This window comes from Bombina bombina, chromosome 5, assembly GCF_027579735.1.
Source record: "Bombina bombina isolate aBomBom1 chromosome 5, aBomBom1.pri, whole genome shotgun sequence".
NCBI classification, from domain to species: domain Eukaryota; kingdom Metazoa; phylum Chordata; class Amphibia; order Anura; family Bombinatoridae; genus Bombina; species Bombina bombina.
This window is the reverse complement of record NC_069503.1, coordinates 98,894,099-98,918,642: the sequence shown is the minus strand read 5'-3', so window position 1 is coordinate 98,918,642 and position 24,544 is coordinate 98,894,099. Positions and strand designations below refer to the sequence as shown.

The following is a 24,544-nucleotide window of genomic DNA, read 5'->3' as shown; positions in this document are numbered from 1 at the left end:
TTTTGGTAAACACCTTTATCCATTATTATATGTGGTGAAACCCCACATAGTCTCATTTACATTGAAGTTTCTTGTTGGTTTTATCAGATTGGATGGTAGAGCCATCCCCCATTCTTGCTATTAGCTAGGCTCTTTTTCTCTTGAGACATTATTGTAGTAGGATCCATCTTTTTATTCTATATGTTTTTTATTCATTGTGATTTTAACTAATGTTGTTTATCATTTGATTTTTATTCGATGTAATAAATTGTTTTTATCTTCTTTGTCACCATTTTCATCTGAATAGAGTGCTGACACCTGAATTGTACCTTAGCCTTTGGCGCTCCTATTTATCCACAATTGTGAATATTTTGATGTAAATATCGTTCTGTTTTAACATAAATGTGAAAGCGTGAGTTAAAGTAAAAAGTTCATTCAATAGTGGAAGGATATGTCCATTCCTGGAGGGATCTCTTGGGACAGTGCTCTTCAATATATTCCTCAAAATGGAAGAAGAGAGGAAAAAATAATAGTGTAACTGTAAAAACAGAATTTATGTTTACCTGATAAATTTCTTTCTCCAACGGTGTGTCCGGTCCACGGCGTCATCCTTACTTGTGGGATATTCTCTTCCCCAACAGGAAATGGCAAAGAGCCCAGCAAAGCTGGTCACATGATCCCTCCTAGGCTCCGCCTACCCCAGTCATTCGACCGACGTTAAGGAGGAATATTTGCATAGGAGAAACCATATGGTACCGTGGTGACTGTAGTTAAAGAAAATAAATTATCAGACCTGATTAAAAAACCAGGGCGGGCCGTGGACCGGACACACCGTTGGAGAAAGAAATTTATCAGGTAAACATAAATTCTGTTTTCTCCAACATAGGTGTGTCCGGTCCACGGCGTCATCCTTACTTGTGGGAACCAATACCAAAGCTTTAGGACACGGATGAAGGGAGGGAGCAAATCAGGTCACCTAAATGGAAGGCACCACGGCTTGCAAAACCTTTCTCCCAAAAATAGCCTCAGAAGAAGCAAAAGTATCAAACTTGTAAAATTTGGTAAAAGTGTGCAGTGAAGACCAAGTCGCTGCCCTACATATCTGATCAACAGAAGCCTCGTTCTTGAAGGCCCATGTGGAAGCCACAGCCCTAGTGGAATGAGCTGTGATTCTTTCGGGAGGCTGCCGTCCGGCAGTCTCGTAAGCCAATCTGATGATGCTTTTAATCCAAAAAGAGAGAGAGGTAGAAGTTGCTTTTTGACCTCTCCTTTTACCGGAATAAACAACAAACAAGGAAGATGTTTGTCTAAAATCCTTTGTAGCATCTAAATAGAATTTTAGAGCGCGAACAACATCCAAATTGTGCAACAAACGTTCCTTCTTTGAAACTGGTTTCGGACACAGAGAAGGTACGATAATCTCCTGGTTAATGTTTTTGTTAGAAACAACTTTTGGAAGAAAACCAGGTTTAGTACGTAAAACCACCTTATCTGCATGGAACACCAGATAAGGAGGAGAACACTGCAGAGCAGATAATTCTGAAACTCTTCTAGCAGAAGAAATTGCAACTAAAAACAAAACTTTCCAAGATAATAACTTAATATCAACGGAATGTAAGGGTTCAAACGGAACCCCCTGAAGAACTGAAAGAACTAAATTGAGACTCCAAGGAGGAGTCAAAGGTTTGTAAACAGGCTTGATTCTAACCAGAGCCTGAACAAAGGCTTGAACATCTGGCACAGCTGCCAGCTTTTTGTGAAGTAACACCGACAAGGCAGAAATCTGTCCCTTCAAGGAACTTGCAGATAATCCTTTTTCCAATCCTTCTTGAAGGAAGGATAGAATCCTAGGAATCTTAACCTTGTCCCAAGGGAATCCTTTAGATTCACACCAACAGATATATTTTTTCCAAATTTTGTGGTAAATCTTTCTAGTTACAGGCTTTCTGGCCTGAACAAGAGTATCGATAACAGAGTCTGAGAATCCTCGCTTCGATAAAATCAAGCGTTCAATCTCCAAGCAGTCAGCTGGAGTGAAACCAGATTCGGATGTTCGAACGGACCCTGAACAAGAAGGTCTCGTCTCAAAGGTAGCTTCCAAGGTGGAGCCGATGACATATTCACCAGATCTGCATACCAAGTCCTGCGTGGCCACGCAGGAGCTATCAAGATCACCGACGCCCTCTCCTGATTGATCCTGGCTACCAGCCTGGGGATGAGAGGAAATGGCGGGAACACATAAGCTAGTTTGAAGGTCCAAGGTGCTACTAGTGCATCCACTAGAGCCGCCTTGGGATCCCTGGATCTGGCCCCGTAGCAAGGAACTTTGAAGTTCTGACGAGAGGCCATCAGATCCATGTCTGGAATGCCCCACAGGTGAGTGACTTGGGCAAAGATTTCCGGATGGAGTTCCCACTCCCCCGGATGCAATGTCTGACGACTCAGAAAATCCGCTTCCCAATTTTCCACTCCTGGGATGTGGATAGCAGACAGGTGGCAGGAGTGAGACTCCGCCCATAGAATGATTTTGGTCACTTCTTCCATCGCTAGGGAACTCCTTGTTCCCCCCTGATGGTTGATGTACGCAACAGTTGTCATGTTGTCTGATTGAAACCGTATGAACTTGGTCCTCGCTAGCTGAGGCCAAGCCTTGAGAGCATTGAATATCGCTCTCAGTTCCAGAATATTTATCGGTAGAAGAGATTCTTCCCGAGACCAAAGACCCTGAGCTTTCAGGGATCCCCAGACCGCGCCCCAGCCCATCAGACTGGCGTCGGTCGTGACAATGACCCACTCTGGTCTGCGGAATGTCATCCCTTGTGACAGGTTGTCCAGGGACAGCCACCAACGGAGTGAGTCTCTGGTCCTCTGATTTACTTGTATCTTCGGAGACAAGTCTGTATAGTCCCCATTCCACTGACTGAGCATGCACAGTTGTAATGGTCTTAGATGAATGCGCGCAAAAGGAACTATGTCCATTGCCGCTACCATTAACCCGATCACTTCCATGCACTGAGCTATGGAAGGAAGAGGAACGGAATGAAGTATCCGACAAGAGTCTAGAAGTTTTGTTTTTCTGACCTCTGTCAGAAAAATCCTCATTTCTAAGGAGTCTATAATTGTTCCCAAGAAGGGAACCCTTGTTGACGGGGATAGAGAACTCTTTTCCACGTTCACTTTCCATCCGTGAGATCTGAGAAAGGCCAGGACGATGTCCGTGTGAGCCTTTGCTTGAGGAAGGGACGACGCTTGAATCAGAATGTCGTCCAAGTAAGGAACTACCGCAACGCCCCTTGGTCGTAGCACAGCTAGAAGGGACCCTAGTACCTTTGTGAAAATCCTTGGAGCAGTGGCTAATCCGAAAGGAAGCGCCACGAACTGGTAATGTTTGTCCAGGAATGCGAACCTTAGGAACCGATGATGTTCCTTGTGGATAGGAATATGTAGATACGCATCCTTTAAATCCACCGTGGTCATGAATTGACCTTCCTGGATGGAAGGAAGAATAGTTCGAATGGTTTCCATCTTGAACGATGGAACCTTGAGAAACTTGTTTAAGATCTTGAGATCTAAGATTGGTCTGAACGTTCCCTCTTTTTTGGGAACTATGAACAGATTGGAGTAGAACCCCATCCCTTGTTCTCTTAATGGAACTGGATGAATCACTCCCATTTTTAACAGGTCTTCTACACAATGTAAGAACGCCTGTCTTTTTATGTGGTCTGAAGACAACAGAGACCTGTGGAACCTCCCCCTTGGGGGAAGTCCCTTGAATTCCAGAAGATAACCTTGGGAGACTATTTCTAGCGCCCAAGGATCCAGAACATCTCTTGCCCAAGCCTGAGCGAAGAGAGAGAGTCTGCCCCCCACCAGATCCGGTCCCGGATCGGGGGCCAACATTTCATGCTGTCTTGGTAGCAGTGGCAGGTTTCTTGGCCTGCTTTCCCTTGTTCCAGCCTTGCATTGGTCTCCAAGCTGGCTTGGCTTGAGAAGTATTACCCTCTTGCTTAGAGGACGTAGCACTTTGGGCTGGTCCGTTTTTACGAAAGGGACGAAAATTAGGTCTATTTTTTGCCTTGAAAGGCCGATCCTGAGGAAGGGCGTGGCCCTTACCCCCAGTGATATCAGAGATAATCTCTTTCAAGTCAGGGCCAAACAGCGTTTTCCCCTTGAAAGGAATGTTTAGTAGCTTGTTCTTGGAAGACGCATCAGCCGACCAAGATTTCAACCAAAGCGCTCTGCGCGCCACAATAGCAAACCCAGAATTCTTAGCCGCTAACCTAGCCAATTGCAAAGTGGCGTCTAGGGTGAAAGAATTAGCCAATTTGAGAGCATTGATTCTGTCCATAATCTCCTCATAAGGAGGAGAATCACTATCGAGCGTCTTTATCAGCTCATCGAACCAGAAACATGCGGCTGTAGCGACAGGGACAATGCATGAAATTGGTTGTAGAAGGTAACCCTGCTGAACAAACATCTTTTTAAGCAAACCTTCTAATTTTTTATCCATAGGATCTTTGAAAGCACAACTATCCTCTATGGGTATAGTGGTGCGTTTGTTTAAAGTGGAAACCGCTCCCTCGACCTTGGGGACTGTCTGCCATAAGTCCTTTCTGGGGTCGACCATAGGAAACAATTTTTTAAATATGGGGGGAGGGACGAAAGGAATACCGGGCCTTTCCCATTCTTTATTAACAATGTCCGCCACCCGCTTGGGTATAGGAAAAGCTTCTGGGAGCCCCGGCACCTCTAGGAACTTGTCCATTTTACATAGTTTCTCTGGGATGACCAACTTTTCACAATCATCCAGAGTGGATAATACCTCCTTAAGCAGAATGCGGAGATGTTCCAACTTAAATTTAAATGCAATCACACCAGGTTCAGCCTGTTGAGAAATGTTCCCTGAATCAGTAATTTCTCCCTCAGACAAAACCTCCCTGGCCCCATCAGACTGGGTTAGGGGCCCTTCAGAGATATTAATATCAGCGTCGTCATGCTCTTCAGTATCTAAAACAGAGCAGCCACGCTTACGCTGACAAGGGTTCATTTTGGCTAAAATGTTTTTGACAGAATTATCCATTACAGCCGTTAATTGTTGCATAGTAAGGAGTATTGGCGCGCTAGATGTACTAGGGGCCTCCTGAGTGGGCAAGACTCGTGTAGACGAAGGAGGGAATGATGCAGTACCATGCTTACTCCCCTCACTTGAGGAATCATCTTGGGCATCATTGTCATTATCACATAAATCACATTTATTTAAATGAATAGGAATTCTGGCTTCCCCACATTCAGAACACAGTCTATCTGGAAGTTCAGACATGTTAAACAGGCATAAACTTGATAACAAAGTACAAAAACGTTTTAAAATAAAACCGTTACTGTCACTTTAAATTTTAAACTGAACACACTTTATTACTGCAATTGCGAAAAAACATGAAGGAATTGTTCAAAATTCACCAAATTTTCACCACAGTGTCTTAAAGCCTTAAAGGTATTGCACACCAAATTTGGAAGCTTTAACCCTTAAAATAACGGAACCGGAGCCGTTTTAAACTTTAACCCCTTTACAGTCCCTGGTATCTGCTTTGCTGAGACCCAACCAAGCCCAAAGGGGAATACGATACCAAATGACGCCTTCAGAAAGTCTTTTCTAAGTATCAGAGCTCCTCTCACATGCGACTGCATGCCATGCCTCTCAAAAACAAGTGCGCCACACCGGCGCGAAAATGAGGCTCTGCTTAAGCTTTGGGAAAGCCCCTAAGGAATAAGGTGTCTAATACAGTGCCTGCCGATATTATTATATCAAAAACTCTAAGCCATCTCCGTGGAGATGTTGCCTGTACAACGGCAAAGAGAATGACTGGGGTAGGCGGAGCCTAGGAGGGATCATGTGACCAGCTTTGCTGGGCTCTTTGCCATTTCCTGTTGGGGAAGAGAATATCCCACAAGTAAGGATGACGCCGTGGACCGGACACACCTATGTTGGAGAAACAGCTGTGAACACTTGTAGGTAAGGACAAATGGTTACTCACATTTGATGGAGCTATTACAAGCTCTATATGGTGCGCACACCTACTTTATACTGGTAGGCAAACAGTATCTCACAATGGCAAAGATATAAAAGAATATTTAATAAAAACATTAAAACCATCACAAATGCTTCATGAACACCAATAGTTAAGGGATCTGAAGACCAATATACAAAGTATTGCAGTCCAGAGTTAACCACAGACCCGGATGGAAGGCAGAAGCCAAACCGCTTACCAACCACAACCCTATACCGGTAAGGTATCACTCCGCACTTGGCGTCACTGGAACTCTTAAACACATGAATTGTAAACAAAACAATTATAAGAAATAGCGTCACATTTTTTCCCCCATATGTTCAAAGACTAACCCTACAAAAGAGAACTGGGACAGGTTTATCCTAGCTAAATCAGCAAGAGAGCTATTTATAAAGCACACATTATATCAAGAAGATATGAGAGTTAGAGCACGTTATACTGACCAATTTGTAAAATCTGCCCAAGTTCCTTCTAGGATTATTAGAACTAAACAGAATAATAATATGACTGAGGCAATAAATAAAAATCAAGGTGTAAGATATGCAAATACTAGAAATATTAATGCATTCTTTGAGTATTATAAAACTATAATAAAAGGTGAGGTAAATGAGCGGAATAGGAATAAAATTTTGGGATAAAATATCTTTGCGCCCCAGATTTCTTTTGATGATTTGCAATTCCTGAATCAAAAGTCTATCTATAAAAGAAATGCAGACGTTGATTAAACAAAATGTAAAGAAAGCATCTGGCCAGAGTAACTCCATATGGAAGTTTACAAAATGATGCCAGATGTCATTAGTTACATGAATACTACTGTGAACAGGATTTAAAATCTTTATATTGTTCATCCTCTAATATAATTCCCTTAAATAGTAATCTTCCAGATCTATACAACATAATGGTAGAAAATCTCTTTAAGTGGGGCCATATCACAACGTTACAAATATATTATAATCTTTATTTTCTATCATTTATATGAAACAATATTTTCTCCTGAAAGAAATATTAAATATCAGTTGATTAAATATAAGTTAAATCGGATACTGCAGTATTGGTATTGTACTTCCTACTAATTCTCACTGTCAGACATTTTGTCATGTGCTCCACCCCCAGTCCTTTAACTTCTCTTGGTCAATACTGAGTTGTCTTAAATCACACTGCAATGGGGTGTGGGAGAGATAGGCACTAAAATGTTCATTTCAATTGGTATATTGGTTAGAGATAAGGAAAGGAAGCCTGTTTAAATAGAGTAATAACATCATGAGTTATGGTCTCCTGGCAAGCTCAGTCCATTTAAAAAAGGACCATAAAATATAAAATGTGAATTTCAAAAGATCAGTAGATTATTTTTCCTGATATTTTTTTCTGCCTCTGTACCATGTGACAGGTATCAGCCAATAACAGACTCATATTTGTATATAATGTGAATCCCTGCATATGTTAAGTAGGAGCCGGAGCCTCAGGTCATTTAAAAGGCTGTGTACAATTTAATAATGAAAATAAATTACAAACAGCAAACAGTTATTTCACATAAAAACTAAAGTTAAAGGTGAAATTTCCCATACACTTTATACTATTTTATACACCGGTAAAACAAGTCATTAGAAACACATTAAAGGGACAGCAAAGTCACAATTAACCTTTTATTATTCAAATTAAAACAACTCTGCAATTTCCTTCTATTATCAAATCTGCTTTATTTCCTTGGAGACCTTTGTGGCAAATCATATAATGCACTATGGTGCGCTAGCTGCTGATTAGTGGCACATACAAGCCTCTTGCCATTGGCTCGTCTTATGTGCTCAGCTAGCTCCCAGTAGTGCATTGCTGCTGCTTCAATAAAGGATACCTAGAGAATGAAGCCAATATCATAGTAGAAGTATAGTGGAAAGTTGTTTAGAATTATCTGTTCTATTGAAATAATGAAATACATTTTGGGTTTCTTACCTAAGATGGCAGAAATTATTTAAAAGGGGGAGGGCTGGAGAGCTTTTTGGGAGGGATCAGGGAGGTGGGAAGGTAAAAGTGATGTGCAGTAATAGGAGGCAGGGGAGGCAGCGCCTTCCCTGTCAAACCATAAAAAAAAGTTTTTAATGATTAATTTAAAAAAAAAAAAAAGTGTTTTTTTGCATTAAATGTTTCTGACCACGCCCCCCAGGTACGCCCCCCACCCCCTCCGCCGGCGCCACCAGATGCGATCCTAATCATCCAAGAATCCTTATCCATCATCCATGTTGCACAATTAGGAGGCAGTGAGCCGTTCAGCTGCCCTCCATTAATTGCGCAACATGGATGCTTCATAGTGTTACTAGCTCACTATGAGCTAGCGCCACCCAGTGGTATTTCACCGGGCACATACCACGCTCCAATAGAGGCGGTTCTCCAAACCGCCTCTATGATGGAGCTTATCCTCAGTCAATCAGCTGTCAGCGCTGCCGGGGAGGTGTGACGGGCGTGGACGACGTGAGTGATGTGGACTGATACTGGCATTGGCAGTAACACTTGTGAAGCAGGAGGGAGCTGCTGCCGAGTCCTCACGTAGGGTAATTTTAGTGTGCACGGTGGTTCAAGTTAGTAATTTAATTTAAAACATATTGCCCCTGCTGCCTGTGAGAGTGGTCTATACTGTGCAGGCTTCTGAGCAATGTAGTAGATGGGCGGAGCAGCAATGTCAGGAACACCTTAGACACTGAGTGTGTCCTGCATGCAGCATGTAAGTAGATCCACATCATGATACATAAATATGATGCATATTGCACTGTAAAGACAGGAGGCCAGAGGAAGAAACACTGGGAACGTGCACAGCACGTGAATTTTTACGTGCTGTGCATATTCCCAGTGTTTCTTCCTCTGGCCACCTGTCTTGAATAGCTGCAGGGCGCAGGCAAGTTCCTCCCGGCATCCTCCCGGCATCAGCAGGTCAGGAAGGGCTCCGTCCAGACAGTTCACACTGTCATTTGTGTTATCAGTTACTAAGCTCCGTCTGGCTGGAACTGCTGCTGCCTTTTTTATTAATATGTATCCTATACAAGACTGCTTAGTAGTTAGTACATTGATTTATGCTGGCAGGAGCATGTCTGCATATCGTATGGCCCCTGGAGCTTCAGGTTTGACATTTAAATTAACGATTATGGTGCTCTATTGTGTAAACCATGTGTCACTTCTCTGCTGCAGACTATAACTAGTGATCATCTATATTTTACAAGAAGCTGTTTGTGACAGTACAATGGATTCTGAAGGCGGTAAAAAAGTTGTCCTTCAATGGATCATTTTACAACCACATTTAAAAGTAATAGAAATATTTTGGAATTCCTTCCTGATTATTAAGAACCTCCTCTTCATCTTATATCCAGCTATTGTGTTAGATTTTTTTTAAGCGGTGTTTACAAGCTCTGGACAGCAAAGCTCAAAATAAAATACCAAAATCAAAAGAAAAAACAAACAATTAAAACAATGCAAGTTATTAAAGCAGACTATCAAATTTAAAAAAAGAACAAATATCCCCTAACCCATCTGTTAATGTAACTTAATACAAATATGAACATGTTTTATTTACACACATAATAGATGAGGTTAGAATAAGCAGCCAGCAATATCTCTACTTCTATAAGGGAAGAATCATCAAAATATAAGGCTATATAGGCTCTAGTGCCAATTTGTATGCCCTTTACCTGGGTATGTCAGATAAGAAAGTTATGAAGGGTCTAAATTGCAGCCTGTCTGCCAACAGTGTACATAACAGCCAGTCAAGTGCTTTCTTCCTCCTGTTTTTACCTCAGACTGTTTTATTTGAGATATTTAATTTGTAGTAGTATGTAAATACCACTCTTATTAACACTGCTGTTTGCTCAACCACAAAAAGGTTCTGTTCATTATCATGTTAAAATTAACAGGTCATTGCCCTCTAGTTGCAAGTTCACAACCTTCACTGAAGAGCTAGAATGTGGAATGCTAGCCAGGAAGAGAGTACAGAGCATTTCTTTTCTTTTTATTTTCTTTCTTTGCCTGCCTGTTGGAGATTTTTTTAAACAATGTTACGTAATTACCATGTTACTGCTACAGCTGAATTTTAAAGTATATTTGCAACAGTCTTTAAAGAACATTCACAGACCCACTTCAGCTGACACAGCCCTCTGCTACAGGTAGCCTTTGGAAGATAGTTATCTCATTATATTTCTTCCCTGTTATTACTAATGTGTGTTGTAATATGTATTGGCTATTCTTTTTATTCTTTAGTTTAAATGCATATTGGAGCACATTGATGGACCATATATCTTGCTTGTTTAATGGTTTTATTTTCCTCAATGGATACCTCTCTTATCTCTGTAATGTGTGATCTTTCCCTGTGTTTTTTGCCTGTATGACCCCTAGCTCAAATGTCCATAGATACCCCCTCCCTTAACTTTTTTTGCCGGCCAATCTAACACTAATATATCTCTCTCCCCCAGCTGAATTTTAAAGTATATTTGCAACAGTCTTTAAAGAACATTCACAGACCCACTTCAGATGACACAGCCCTCTGCTACAGGTAGCCTTTGGAAGATAGTTACCCTCCCACCCTGCCCCTCACCCCACCCACCCCGCCCCTCACCCCACCCACCCCAGGTTCATTCCCCCCCCATTTATAGATAGTATCCCACACAACTTTCATTCTCCTAAACTGACAGCTATATATATATATATATATATATATATATATATATATATATATATATATATATATATATACATATATATATATTTCTTTTTTATATTGTACTATTTTTGTTTTATTTTCATCTACACACCTCATAGCACTAACATGTATCAAAATATGACCATACTGATATTCGTGACAACCCTTTTCTCACTCCAATTTTGTTCACTTCATTACCGCTATAAAGCACCCACCTCAAACTGGAAAACAAGTTATCATACACCATGGCCTGCTCTGTTGCTGTAACTTATATGCTGAGTGCTGGTGGAGAGTTATAAAAAATAACCCTCCTACCCCCACCTCACAAAATTATAAAGTATGCCATTCACTATATAGCCAAACAAAAACTATGTCCAAATTCCTATTCCTTATGTTACTTGCCCTTACAAATTATGTAGAGTGTAACCCTGGTCCCCCAGCAAATTCCATTCCTAGCCTTCCAGCTAAAAAAGGCCTCTCCTTTGTGCACTGTAATATCCACAGCTTACTACCAAAAATCGATGCACTGCAAGCTTGGTGTTTACAATACAAGCCAAAAATCATTGTGATCTCTGAATCATGGCTAACTGCAAAAATACCTGACTCAGCCATTGCAATACATGGGTATTCATGCCATAGAATTGACAGAGCAAAAGAGAGGAGGCGGCATTGTAATTTATGTTGACAATTCCACAAAGTTCACCCCCATACAAAAATCTAGCTCTCCTGCCACCTTTGATTTCCTTTCTGGCAAAATTGAGATCCCGTGCAGTAAATCAATCATTGTTGCAGGAATCTACCGCCCACCTAGCTCCCCTGTGCATTCCATTTCGGACATAGCACAGCTCCTTAGTGAATCCATAGCTCAAAACCCAAAAAGTAAAATTTTGTTTTTTGGAGATTTTAACATTGATTGGCTGAATCCAAAAAATAACAGTTGTCGCTCGCTGTTTAAATCTTTGCAGCTAACGCAATTAATCTCCTCCCCAACTCACATAAACATCAAAAGCCATAATCATACCCTGCTCGACTGGATTCTCTCCACTTCTGCCGACCGAATCCAGGAAGCATGTGTTCTCCCTAACAATTTCAGTGACCACTGCTTAGTGTACTGCGTGTGCAAAATAAAGGCTACAAAATCCTCTCCCAAGGTTAAAATCACCAGGTCCTTCAAAAAATGTAATATTCAATCATTTCTAAATGACATCAAGAACCTCCCCTGGCACAGATTAAACCTAATCCCAGATCTAGACTCTGCAGTTGAATTCTTTCAGTCTGAACTCCTACAAGTTTGGAATTTACATGCCCTGCTGCGTAAGGTGAGAGTAAAAGAAGCACACTTGAATTGGATCACAGCTGACCTCATTCAAATGTACCAATTTTGGGATTCATTGTGGTCAAAGTTCAAGCATACTGGCTCTATGAATGATCACTGTGTACATAGACAATGGCGAAACATATGCACTAAACAAACAAAATTGGCTAAGGCCCAATATTTCTGTGAAAATCTGAACAATAACATATCTAACCCTAGAAAGTTTTGGAAACTCATAAATAACTTACAAAATCCACCAATCCACTCCCAACCCTTCACTGTCAATGTGGATAACCAAAACCTGCAACTCCCCTTAGAAGTAGCAAATGCCTTTAACAATTATTTTGTTGGATGCTCCACCACCCCGATTGACAAACTAATAAATGGCACGCATCCTGAAGCTACAAATGTGGATCAGGCCCCACTAAAACGGCAAAGACCCAATAAAGAAAAGTTCAATTTTAGACCTGTACCCATCAATGTCATTAAGAAACACCTTAATAATCTAAAAATGAAAAACCAGTCTGGACCTGATCAAATCCCAGCAATGCTGTTGAAGCTCAGTGCGCCGGCAATTGCTAAGCCTGTCACAACCCTAATTAACGAATCCTTGGTGTCTGGATACATACCCAAACTCTGGAAAACTGCAAGAGTAGTGCCTATTCATAAAAGTGGGGAGTTAACCTTGGTTTCTAACTATCGCCCTATATCATTGCTCCCAGTATTGTCAAAAATCGTAGAAAAACGCGTCCATACGCAATTATGCGAGTATTACCAACTTTCTAACTATCTGACCCCTGATCAATCAGGTTTTCGACCAAATCACTGCACTACAAATGCCCTCCTAAAAGTTTGCAACGACATCCAAACTGGCATGGAACAAGGAGACCTAACTGGAGCTATTTTCCTTGATTTTGCAAAGGCTTTTGACACAGTGGACCATGACATACTACTGCTCAAACTAAAAAACTCTGGTATTGCTGATCATTCGTTAACCTGGTTTAGATCATATGTATAGGATCGGTCACACTATGTCTCTGTTTCTAACAGTGACTCCCTCCCTCTCCCAGTCACGTGTGGTGTTCCTCAAGGTTCCATTCTCAGCCCCCTACTATTCACATTATTTATAAATGATTTGCCTAATGTCTGCAAATCCTCAACTGTACACATGTACGCAGACGACACGGTAATCTATGCAAACAAATCTGATCTGCCGCAGCTTGAAGCAGTGCTCCAAGACCAGTTCACAGAGGTAGAAATGTGGATCTCGAAAAACAAACTCTTCCTAAACACTGACAAAATTGTCACAATGATCTTTGGAACTGGGCCTAAATTACACAAATTACAAAATTCCCATCTACGCATCAAAACAAAATCCAATTGCACGCTTACCGCAGTCCACTCTTTCAAATACTTGGGTATGTTCTTAGACCCTAATCTATCTTTTGGCCTCCACATAGAAAAACTTGCATCTAAACTTTATCCAAAATTAGGTGCCCTGTACAGAAACAAATCTTGTCTCAGGCCTACAGTAAAGGAAAAGATTGTACAGCAAATGCTGATGCCTATCATGGATTATGGGGACGTAGTATACGCACCTGCACCGCAAACTCACCTTAATAAACTTAATACATTGTATAACTCGTTCTGCCGCTTTGTGCTACAAAGTAACTACAAGACCCACCATTGTGACATGCTAAAAGAACTAAACTGGCTGATGCTGGAATCCAGACGCACCCTCCATCTTTCCTGCCTTGTGTTTAAGAGCCTTTCTGGGAAGCTCCCACCCTACCTGAGCAGAATGCTCTCCCCGGCTATTCCCACCTCCTATAACCTCCGATCCAGTACCAGCACATTATTTAGCTTGCCTCAATACAAAAAGAAAGCAGCTCGATCCTCCTTTTCCTACTGAGCGCCACAGTTATGGAATGACCTCCCGCACACTTTCAAACCTTCCCCAAGCCTAATATCCTTTAAGAGATCCCTCTCTACATATCTCAAAACAGAATGCACCTGTCATGGTTGATTATATATTTCTTACCTGTTCTATGTAAAATTTTTGCATCTATTGTGTATTATTATTGTTTTTGAATTTTATTGTACCCTATTATATCAATGCAATGTTTTGTGATCCCAGGACATACTTGAAAACGAGAGAAATTTCAATGTATCCTTCCTGGTAAAATATTTTATAAATAAAGAAAATAAAATATTTTTTGGGGTGGTGTAGATTTTGCTTCTCTGTAGAGGAAATATATTGGTCCCTTTACATTTATCAGTTTAAATATCTTAAGCATTTTCATTGTATGTAAAAGCCAAAATGTGCCCTTAATTTATCAATTTTTCCCAGGAATATATACACTCTCTGTGCTAATCTGTATAATGTATTATGATGCACTATGAACTGATTATTTTCCTTTAGGCACTTTTAGCTTTTTGTGTAGATGGATGCATTAAATTAGTCAAATCTGTGCTTTACCTTTACATTAAAGTTAGAAACCTTTACCTTAAAACCCAAATTTTTTCTTTCATAATTCAGATAGAACAAGCAATTTTAAATAACTTTCTAATTTACTTCTATTATCTAATTTGCTTCATTCTGTTGATATCCTTTGCTGAAAAGCATATCTATATAGGCTCAGTAGCTGATGATTGGTGGCTGCACATAGATGCCTTGTGTGATTGGCTTGCCTTTGTGCATTGCTATTTCTTCAACAAAGGATATATAACGAATGAAGCAAATTGTATAATAGAAATAAATTGGAATGTTGTTTAAAATTGTATCCTCTGACATATCAACCCCTGCACCACTTATGTCAAGCCAGAATCACAGCGTGGCAACCTCCACAAATATGTATTTAACCAAAAATGACATCTCCCATCTTTCCTCTAAAGAGGATATTAAAGAAATTATGCAGGAGATGAAGAGTCTGTTTGGTGATTTGCGCAGGGATATTGGGGCATTAGATCAGAGAATTGTGGCCCTGGAGGAAAAACAAGTCTCCATAGATGGCACAGTCCAAAAAAATGCAAATCATCTCCTGGAGCACGAGCATAGAATCAACACTCTCACTGACAAACTAGAGGACCTAGAAAATAGGTGTCGACGCAACAACTTGCGTATAAGAGGAGTCTCAGAGACTGTCTTCGCTCCTGCTATAGAGGGTTACCTGCAGGCCTTATTTAAAATCATAAAGGATGACCCGTCGGCAGACAGCATACCTATAGAAAGAGCTCACAGAGCTATCAGACCTAAGCCTCCCCCAAAGGCCCCACCCAGAGACATTATAGTCAAGTTTCTGCGGTTCAAAGACAAGTCAGATCTTCTACGCTGTGCTAGATCCAAACACCCCATTTGCCATGCTGGGGAAGAAATCTCCCTGTTCTCTGATCTCTCTCAAGCGACCCTCCAGAAACGACGAGAAATGGCACCCCTCACTGCTGCCCTCAGGAGACACAAGATCCAATACAGATGGGGATTCCCTGTATCTCTAATTGTCACCTGTGACAACCGAACGGCCACCTTTCGACCTGGGGACGACCCTGTATCCTTCTGCAGAGATCTTTCCATCCCATTTGTCTTTCCGGCGGGGGCGGACCCTGCCCCTCTCATGCCAAGGTCTCAAAAGCCTACACAGACCCCCCTGATTGGAGAAACCTCAAGCTGAAACGCTTATTTGCTTTATTGACCAACTGGTGTGACCCATCTTCACTACTTTAGAAGTGACTTTACTCTCCTTATGAGGGGAAGCTCGAATCACAGTAGTTACATACCTTAGTCGCTGCTACATCCTCAGCTCTGTGCAAGAGCCCTGCTTGACAACTCAATGTGGGGGGCCCCGGAGCCCCCTCCCCGCTGGAGGATGTATCCTTTTTCCTAAACAGACAATAGATGTGTCACTAATGCCTAAATAAGTAACTGTAACTCCACACATGGTTTCTGAATGTTTAAATGTCATTGTCTATGCTTATTTAACCTGATGTGGTGAAGTCTTTTTCACAGGGACTGCTCTTCCGGGACATTGTGCTCTCTATAACCCTACAGCCCTTATCTATAACAGGTTTTTTTTTTTTTTTTGCAATTAGCTCCTATTTGTGGACAATCTACTACTTCTGTCTGTTTAATATGTTATGTGCCCCCTGGGCTCTCTTGAACATATGTTGGGCTTTGCTGTTTTGGGTGATGTTTCAAAAATTGATATGACTCGGTTAGTCAGTGCTCCAATACCCTTGGGTATATACCCCTCCTGAGTGCTCCCCTCTGCTTGCTATCTATTAACACCTCGGGGTGGGGAGCCCGGAGTCTCTCCCTTGCTGGAAGACGTATCCTTTTTACTAAAGCTGACATTTTCATTAATACCTAAATACATAACTGGTACCCCACACATGATTTTTGAATGTTTATATTTCATTTTCTATGCTTATTTAAGCTGATGCAGAGAAGTCTTTACCACGGGGTCTGACCCCCCGGGATTTTGTGCCCTATATAACCCTTTACTGATCATTATTCTCTACCTATATATTTAGGTCCAACCAGCTCCCTCCTCGCCAGTGGACGTTTCCGACTTACTGTTGTTTGTAAAGGGCATCTTTCTAATGTCCTTACCTATTACCTATTACAGTTTTTTGCAACTAGTTCTTATATGTAGATATTCTAATATTTCTGTATGTTTAACATGTTATGTGCTTCCAGGGTTCTCTGGAGCTTATGTTGGGTTGTGCCGTTTTGGGTGTTGGGGGTTGCGGGGTATGGCTAAAAATACTATGGTGTAATGAGCCAGTCTTTTTACACTCTTAGTACTTTCCACCTCTAAAGTACTACCCATCACTTTCTATCTATCAGCTGTATCCCTCCTCTTCCCTACTCCCCACCCTCCCTTTCCTCCCCTTCCCCCCCCATCATGTCTCTTAGACCTAAACATAAAATAGATGATATATTTACCAGCCGGTGAGGGAGATACTTCCCCCAAGTGTCTCTTCTCTTTTCTCTGACTTCTGCGCTAAAGACAAGACTACTCCTCTTGTTTTTCTCTTTCTTTTTCCTTACTCTTGCACATTCTAGCTGCACAACTTTCACTAAGTCCTTGATCTTCCTAGTACTCCCCCTTCTTGTATATCCCCCCCCTCTACTCTACCTTCGTCCTCCCCTTTCTTTTCCCTCCTTCCCCCCCCCTCCCCCCCTTTTTTTTTTTTTCCCCTTGAATATAGGACATGGAGGGCAGGCGTAGCAAATTTCAACACCACTCTTGGCAGCTGTCGACACTTAATGTTAAAGGACTGAATAGTCCAGGTAAGAGATCAATAGCTTCTAGGGAGTTTTCTAGATTGGGTAGTCATGTTCTCATGATTCAAGAGACGCATTTTCAGAGGGGTAAGGAGCCCAAATGGAATACTCTGCATTTTCCCATCGCTAGTTTTGCTTCGGGCCCAAAAAAAAGAGGGGGGGTGGGCATTTTGATTCACAGGTCCCTTCCCTTCCAGGTTACACAGACTGACAGAGACCCTGAGGGCCGTTATATCCTCATATCGGGATCCCTTTATGGCCAGCAACTCTCGCTGTTAAATATCTATGCCCCTAATCAAGCACACAGTGTTTTCTTCAAAAAAATTGCAAACTTAATTTTAGACCGGGTTAAGGGGACACTGTTCCTATCCGGGGACTTTAACCTAGCTTTTGACCCCGTCCTGGATTCCTCTAGAGGAACCTCGTCGGTCCCTAGAAATAAAATTAAAACAATCAAGAACATATTCACCAACCTACACCTCCATGACATCTGGAGGACACTTCACCCACAGACTAAAGACTACACCTTCTACTCCCCCCCACATAACTGCTACACTAGGATTGACTATATCTTTACTGACGCTAATGGACTTTCTATTGCTAGTCATTGCGAGATTGGACAGATAACTTGGACCGACCATGCCCCAGTGACTTGCTCTATCTTATGGCCAGACCTACCTATCACATCCAAAATTTGGAGGTTTGATGACTCCCTTCTAGACGATCCCATTGCGCTCGCAGAGACAGAAAGGGATCTTACAGAGTACTTTACGCTCAATGGGAATTCAACTGCATCTCGGCAGTGCGAATGGGAAGCGCATAAAATAGTTATGCGCGGTTTGTTTATTAAGCGGAAGGCTAGGATTCTTCGTCAGGCTAGAGAGAAGCATTCTCAACTCTTAGACAATATAGGCACTCTTGAGAAAGCTCACAAACAAGACCCAAATAATCACGACCTCAAAAATGACCTCCTCAAAGCCAGAACAGACCTTAAAACTTACCTGACGGCAGTCTACCAACGCAATGCGCTCTTTTTGAGGCAATACTATTATGAGGGAGGTGACAAACCGGGTAAGCTACTGGCCAGGTGTCTGAGGAGGAAACAACTTTCCTCCTATATCCACAACATACAATCTACAGACGGCCACTTAATCAAGAGTAATAAACATATTGCTTCCGCCTTTAGACACTACTACAATACGCTATATAACATCCCGAATCCTAAAGACATGTCATTGGGGGAAGATCCACCTGTAACTTCAGGAAATCCTTTCGATACATACTTTCTTGGCTTAGGTCTGCCAACACTAAGCAATGAGGGGAGGGACCACCTGGCATCCCTTATCACACTAGACGAAATACATCAGGCGATTAAAGATTTTCCTTCGGGGAAGAGCCCCGGGCCTGATGGTTACACAATAGGATACTACAAAAAATTGTCAGACATTTTGTCCCCCCACCTCCTATCTCTATTTAATAACTTAAGAGATACTCCCTCTCTGTCTGGGAACCTTTTAGAGGCACACATTACTGTCATTCCCAAACAAGGAAAACCAGCCACACGTCCTGAGAACTTTAGGCCCATCTCACTCATCAACACGGATATGAAAATCCTTGCCAAGGTTCTGTCCAACAGATTAAATAAGTATCTTCCTAGTTTAATATCTTGCGATCAAGCCGGCTTCATCCCAGGCCGGGAGGCTAGGGATAACGTAATTAAAACTATCCACCTAATAAACTATGCTAAGGCGTCGGGAGTACCCATGGTTCTCTTCTCGTCCGACGCGGAGAAGGCCTTTGACCGGGTTCGTTGGTCTTTTCTGCGTCGGGCTATGATTGAGATGGGGGTCCCGGGGCCCTTTCTGAACATGACCCTAGCTTTATATTCTAACCCAAACGCGAAAGTCAGGGTTAACAACACTCTCTCAGAGCCTTTCTTTATCAAAAATGGAACCCGTCAGGGTTGTCCCCTATCTCCCCTTCTCTTCGCCATTTCCATCGAAATTCTAGCCCAAAAAATTCGAAATAACAAAAATATTAAAGGTATAAAGATAGGACATACAGAGCACAAACAGGCGCTGTATGCGGATGATATCCTCTTCTCCCTGACAGCTGCAGAGAACTCCATCCCTGAACTGTTGTCAGAGCTGAACGCCTATGGTTCATTGTCTAACTTTAAACTGAACCTATCTAAATCTGAAATCTTAAACATTAATACCTCCCCCAAGGTTGTACAAGATATCACAGATAAGTATAAAGTTCCCCTTGCTCATAGCAAATTGAAATACCTGGGGATCCAACTTTCCTCCAACACCCAAGAGCTATTTAAATACAATTATAGCACCCTAAAAAACGACGTTTCACGTGACCTCTCTTCCTGGAGAAACAAACCCCTGTCCTGGTTAGGCAGGATAGGGGTGATAAAAATGAACATCCTCCCCCGTGTCTTATATGTGATGCAGGCCCTTCCTATACCACTTCATGATAACTATATCACCCAACTCCAAAAGATCATAGAGTAGTTCATTTGGGCGGGAACAAGACCTAGGGTTCCAAGGAAAACCCAATATCTACCTAGAGACAATGGGGGGCTGAGAGTCCCGAACCTGTTGAGTTACAAACAGGCAATCATGCTCAGGCACGTGGTGGAGTGGGCACACAACACCGATAATAAGATATGGGTCCAGCTGGATAGGGACATTTTTAAATTGAATAATGTAGCAACTATGGCTTGGACACCCCATCTGCAGAGACCCAGACAAATACAGCAATATCTAATTTCTGCACATGTTCTGTCTGAATGGGACAAGCTCCTATCCACCAATACACACATTTCCTCTAGACTTGGCCCGCTTTCCCCGCTTCTAGAGAATGTTGACCTCCCCTTCCACAAACTGAAAAGCAGGTTGCCGACTGCATATCCCCTTAGAACGGGCTCCATGCAGTTCATTTCGGAGGCAGGCAAACTGAAGTCACAAAGATCCCTTGCGGAGACTCACGGGGCATATTTTCCTCCTGGCTCCACTATAACCAATTAGTTCACTTTGTCTCTCACCACAAGAATAGGCATAGCTTTGGCAGAGAACCTACATATTTTGAAAAACTTTGTATACAACTTCACTCTCCCAGTCATTTAATCTCCAAACTATACAAAATTATGGTTATACCCACTACTGCCTCCCTCCCCTCATATGTTGTGTCCTGGCAGCGAGAGCTAAATCTCGACCTGACCGCCGAGACATGGTTGAGGGCCTTTAGATATATTAAGCGCTCCTCAGTATCAGCCAAAACACAAGAAATACACCTAAAACTTCTGTCCCGCTGGTACCTGACACCAGCGAGACTATGCAAAATGTTCCCCAGAACACCTAACACTTGTTGGCGTGGCTGTGGGGAAGTGGGCTCTCTCCTCCACATCTGGTGGGGCTGCCCTCATCTAACAACATATTGGGCAGCAGTATTTCATGCAATGTCTGAAATATTGGGTACAGTAATCCCATTGACACCGGAAATCTTGTTATTTTGTTCTCTGCCCCGACTAGATGGCCAGGGTAAACAAGCGCTGCTGCTCCTGATGTTGACAGCTGCTAAGAAAATCATACCTAAATACTGGAAATCGCACACGGTTCCCACCGAACAAGAGTGGCGGCAGCAGGTGCATGAGTTGTTGTTGCTTGAAAGGTACCATTACCTAAAAACTCATAAACTTGACCAGCATGAGCTCTTGCTGGCATACTGGAATGGAACCATATAGGGTTGAATTGCCTGCCTCCCCTCCGGCCTAACTTTCTGCTTGACCCTCCCTTCGCCCTAGTATGTGTTCTTTGCCGTCCCCCCTCCCTTTTTTTTTTTTTTTTTTTTTTTTTTTCTCCTCCCTCCTTCTCTGATTTCCCCCTTTCCCCTTCCTTTTCTATTTTTCTTACTTCTCTCTACCAGAACCTTTTGGTCTGGTCACTTTCCTGCTTTAACTTATATCATTATGTGTTCATAATAGTATTAAAAATAAAGGAAAAATGCAGTATATTTTATAAAGCTCAGAGGATCTGACGTTATTTGCCCCTATATGACCACCTTCTGTTATTGTATGCTTTAATTTTCTTAATTTCTGGTCACTCCTGTTATTTCAGGCGACAATTCTGTCATTATGTCATTGTCTAAAAAAAGTCTATACTGTTGTATCCTCTGTATTATCTGACTCAATAAACATTCTCTTGAAAAAAAAAAAAAATTGTATCCTCTATCTGAATCATGAAATAATTTTTTGGGGTTTAATTTCCCTTTAATGATTCTGATAGAGTCTGCAATTCTAAGCAAATTTCTGATTTACTCCTATTAACAATTTTTCTTTGTTCTCTCGCTATTTTTATTTAAAAAGAAGGAATATAAAGCTTAAGGGACAGTCAAGTCCAAAAAAAAAACTTTAATTTTTCAAATAGGGCATGTAATTGTAAACAACTTTCCAATTTACTTTTATCAACAATTTTGCTTTGTTCTCTTGGTATTCTAGTTGAAAGCAAACCTAGGAAGGCACATATGATAATTTCTAAGCCCTTGAAGGCCGCCTCTATTTTATTTACTTTTCACAGCAGGGGAGAGCAAGTTCATGTAGGCCATATAGATAGCATTGTGATCACGCTCGTGGCTAGTAGCAGACACTGCACTAATTGGCTAAAATGCAAGTCAATAGATAATAACTAAAAGTCATGTGATTAGGGGCGGTCAGAAGATGCTTAGATACAAGTTAGTCACAGAAGTAAAAAGTGTATTAATATAACAGTGTTGTTTTTGCAAAACTGGGGAATGGGTAATAAAGGGATTATCTATCTTTTTAAACAACAAAAATTCTGGTGTTGACTGTCCCTTTAGGAGCCAGCCCATTTTAGGTTCAGCACCCTGGATAGTGCTTGCTTATTGGTGGATACATTTAGCCACCAATAAGCATGTGTAACCCAGGTTCTGAACTAAAAATGTCCCGGCTCCTAAGCTTTGCATCCCTGCATAGTCAATGCCTCACCAACCTCTGTTCTCACCGCACGTCACTGGAAGGTAAGGGGGTAATCATACACTGAAGAAAATAATACATTTAAAAAAAAATGGTCTAAAGCTGCAGACTGCCTGCTAGTACCTTAGATGGGGCAACCAGTGGGGGGGAGAGGAGGAAACAGAGCTGTTTGGGAGGGGTCAGGGGGTGGGAAGTGTCAGGCGGGAGAGCAATTTCTACACTAAAGCTAAACTTAACCTTACAAGGTACCCAATTAACCCCTTCACTGCTGGGAATAGCAAGTGTGGTGCCCAGCAGCAATTAGCTTTCTTCTAATTACCAAAAAGCAATTGCCATGTATGTTTTCTATTTTTGAACAAAAGGGAATCCAAATAAACTTTTATAACCATTTATGCTATGATTGCACAAGCGCTATGTAAATAATTTTTAGTGAGAATCCAAAAGTTTGTGAAAAAGTTTTTTTTATTTGATCACATTTGGCTGTGAAATGGTGGTATTTACTATACCAAAATGGGCCTAGATCAATGCTTTGGGTTGTCTACTAAATATATAGTTTTATATAGGTAAATAAAAATAAATAAAAAACAAGGCTCTATTTCTGTTTAAATGTAGTGATGGCAAAAATGCTAAAAATGCTCTGGTCTTTTGGGGAAGATTTAGTCTGAAATGACCGGTCCTTAAGGGGTTAAAGTAAGGTTTTTGCTAATGTGTTATATATATTCACATATACATTCACATGACAAGAGGAAACAAAGAGATATTAATAAAACACAGCCCAGTAAAGTAAGAAGATATATAAAACAAACAGTTAATAACAGACAGAACCCCAAGGCAGAACATACAGTGAACTGAGATGTCATTATAGAAATGCCTAATTTAAAATTTTATTTTATTTAAAAATGACCTGCAGAAAGTTTTTTACTAAAATAATCTCATCGCAGAAAGTGAATAAAAGTTCCGCCTCTGGGGACAGAATATAAAACAAAATACAATATTATCTGAGAAAAAAACAAATAGGGAGAATGTGACAACCAGCACAAGGTGTTGTGTAACTGGAAGGAATAGGTGCTGGGGAAGGTGGGGTAGATAAGGTAAGAAGGGAGATAGGGAAGGATAATGTATAGGGGAGTATAGAGCACAGAGGCAGTAAATGACATAAGGTGCTATTAGACACAATGTATTGTCTGTACCTGATCACATATAACAGCCAATGACACTAAATACTGAGCATGGGCTAAATTAGCATCATTGGAGTGAAGCAGTTGGTGCTGTGCACCGACCAACTAATCGATTATGAGATTCACCGACAACTATTTTAATAATCTATTATTATCGATTATACTGATTAGTTATTGCAGCTCTAAATTACATTGTGTAGTTCTGTATTTAGTGTAACACTGAAAAATGAAAGAAATATTTTAGGTTTAATGTCCCTTTAAAACTGACCCTGCTACACATCTGCCCCTAGTTAGTCTGAGCAGGGGTGATAAGATCATGTAAAACAATACAAGTGTTGCTAACAAAACAGCAGTGACACTTTGTCTACTCTGTAACAAGTTCAGATTGGCTCCTACAAATAAGGCAAACTATGACCGGGTGCCCCTCTGCGCTAGTTACCGGGTGCCCCTCGATAAAGCAGGGCTGATAATGTTCGGTTTGGGGGCACAGTGTGTATTAACCCTTCACTGGTACAGAGAGCCACACAGTATGTATTAACCCTTCACTAGCACAGAGTGTAATAACCCATTCACTAGCACAGAGAGCAGTACAGTGTGTCTTAACCCTTCACTAGCACAGAGCAGCACAGTGTGTCTTAACCCTTCACTAGCGCAGAGAGCAGCACAGTGTGCCTTAACCCTTCACTAGCACAGAGAGCAGCACAGTGTGTATTAACCCTTCACTAGCACAGAGAGCAGCACGGTGTGTATTAACCCTTCACTAGCACAGAGAGCAGCACAGTGTGTATTAACCCTTCACTAGCACAGAGAGCAGCACAGTGTGTATTAACCCTTCACTAGCACAGAGAGCAGCACAGTGTGTATTAACCCTTCACTAGCACAGAGAGCAGCACAGTGTGTATTAACCCTTCACTAGCACAGAGAGCAGCACAGTGTGTATTAACCCTTCACTAGCACAGAGAGCAGCACAGTGTGTATTAACCCTTCACTAGCACAGAGAGCAGCACAGTGTGTATTAACCCTTCACTAGCACAGAGAGCAGCACA

At 41.6% G+C, this 24,544-nt stretch overlaps 1 protein-coding gene and 1 pseudogene across 2 annotated transcripts in view; both read right to left on the bottom strand.

The window, feature by feature from the left end:
- The window catches only part of LOC128659980 (zinc finger protein 585A-like), a 200,666-nt pseudogene that overhangs the window by 19,178 nt on the left and 156,944 nt on the right, over positions 1 to 24,544 (bottom strand).
- Positions 1 to 24,544, bottom strand: part of LOC128659977 (resuscitation-promoting factor RpfA-like) — a 34,103-nt gene that overhangs the window by 3,347 nt on the left and 6,212 nt on the right. Inside the window, exon 1 of one of the 2 annotated variants that reach the window (XM_053713570.1) lies at positions 15,809 to 15,912. The exons of the other annotated variant lie outside the window; for it this stretch is intronic. The gene's annotated coding sequence lies outside the window, so the exon portion shown is untranslated. Of the gene's footprint in view, positions 1 to 15,808; positions 15,913 to 24,544 lie in introns of those variants that run through there. 2 annotated transcript variants of the gene reach the window in all.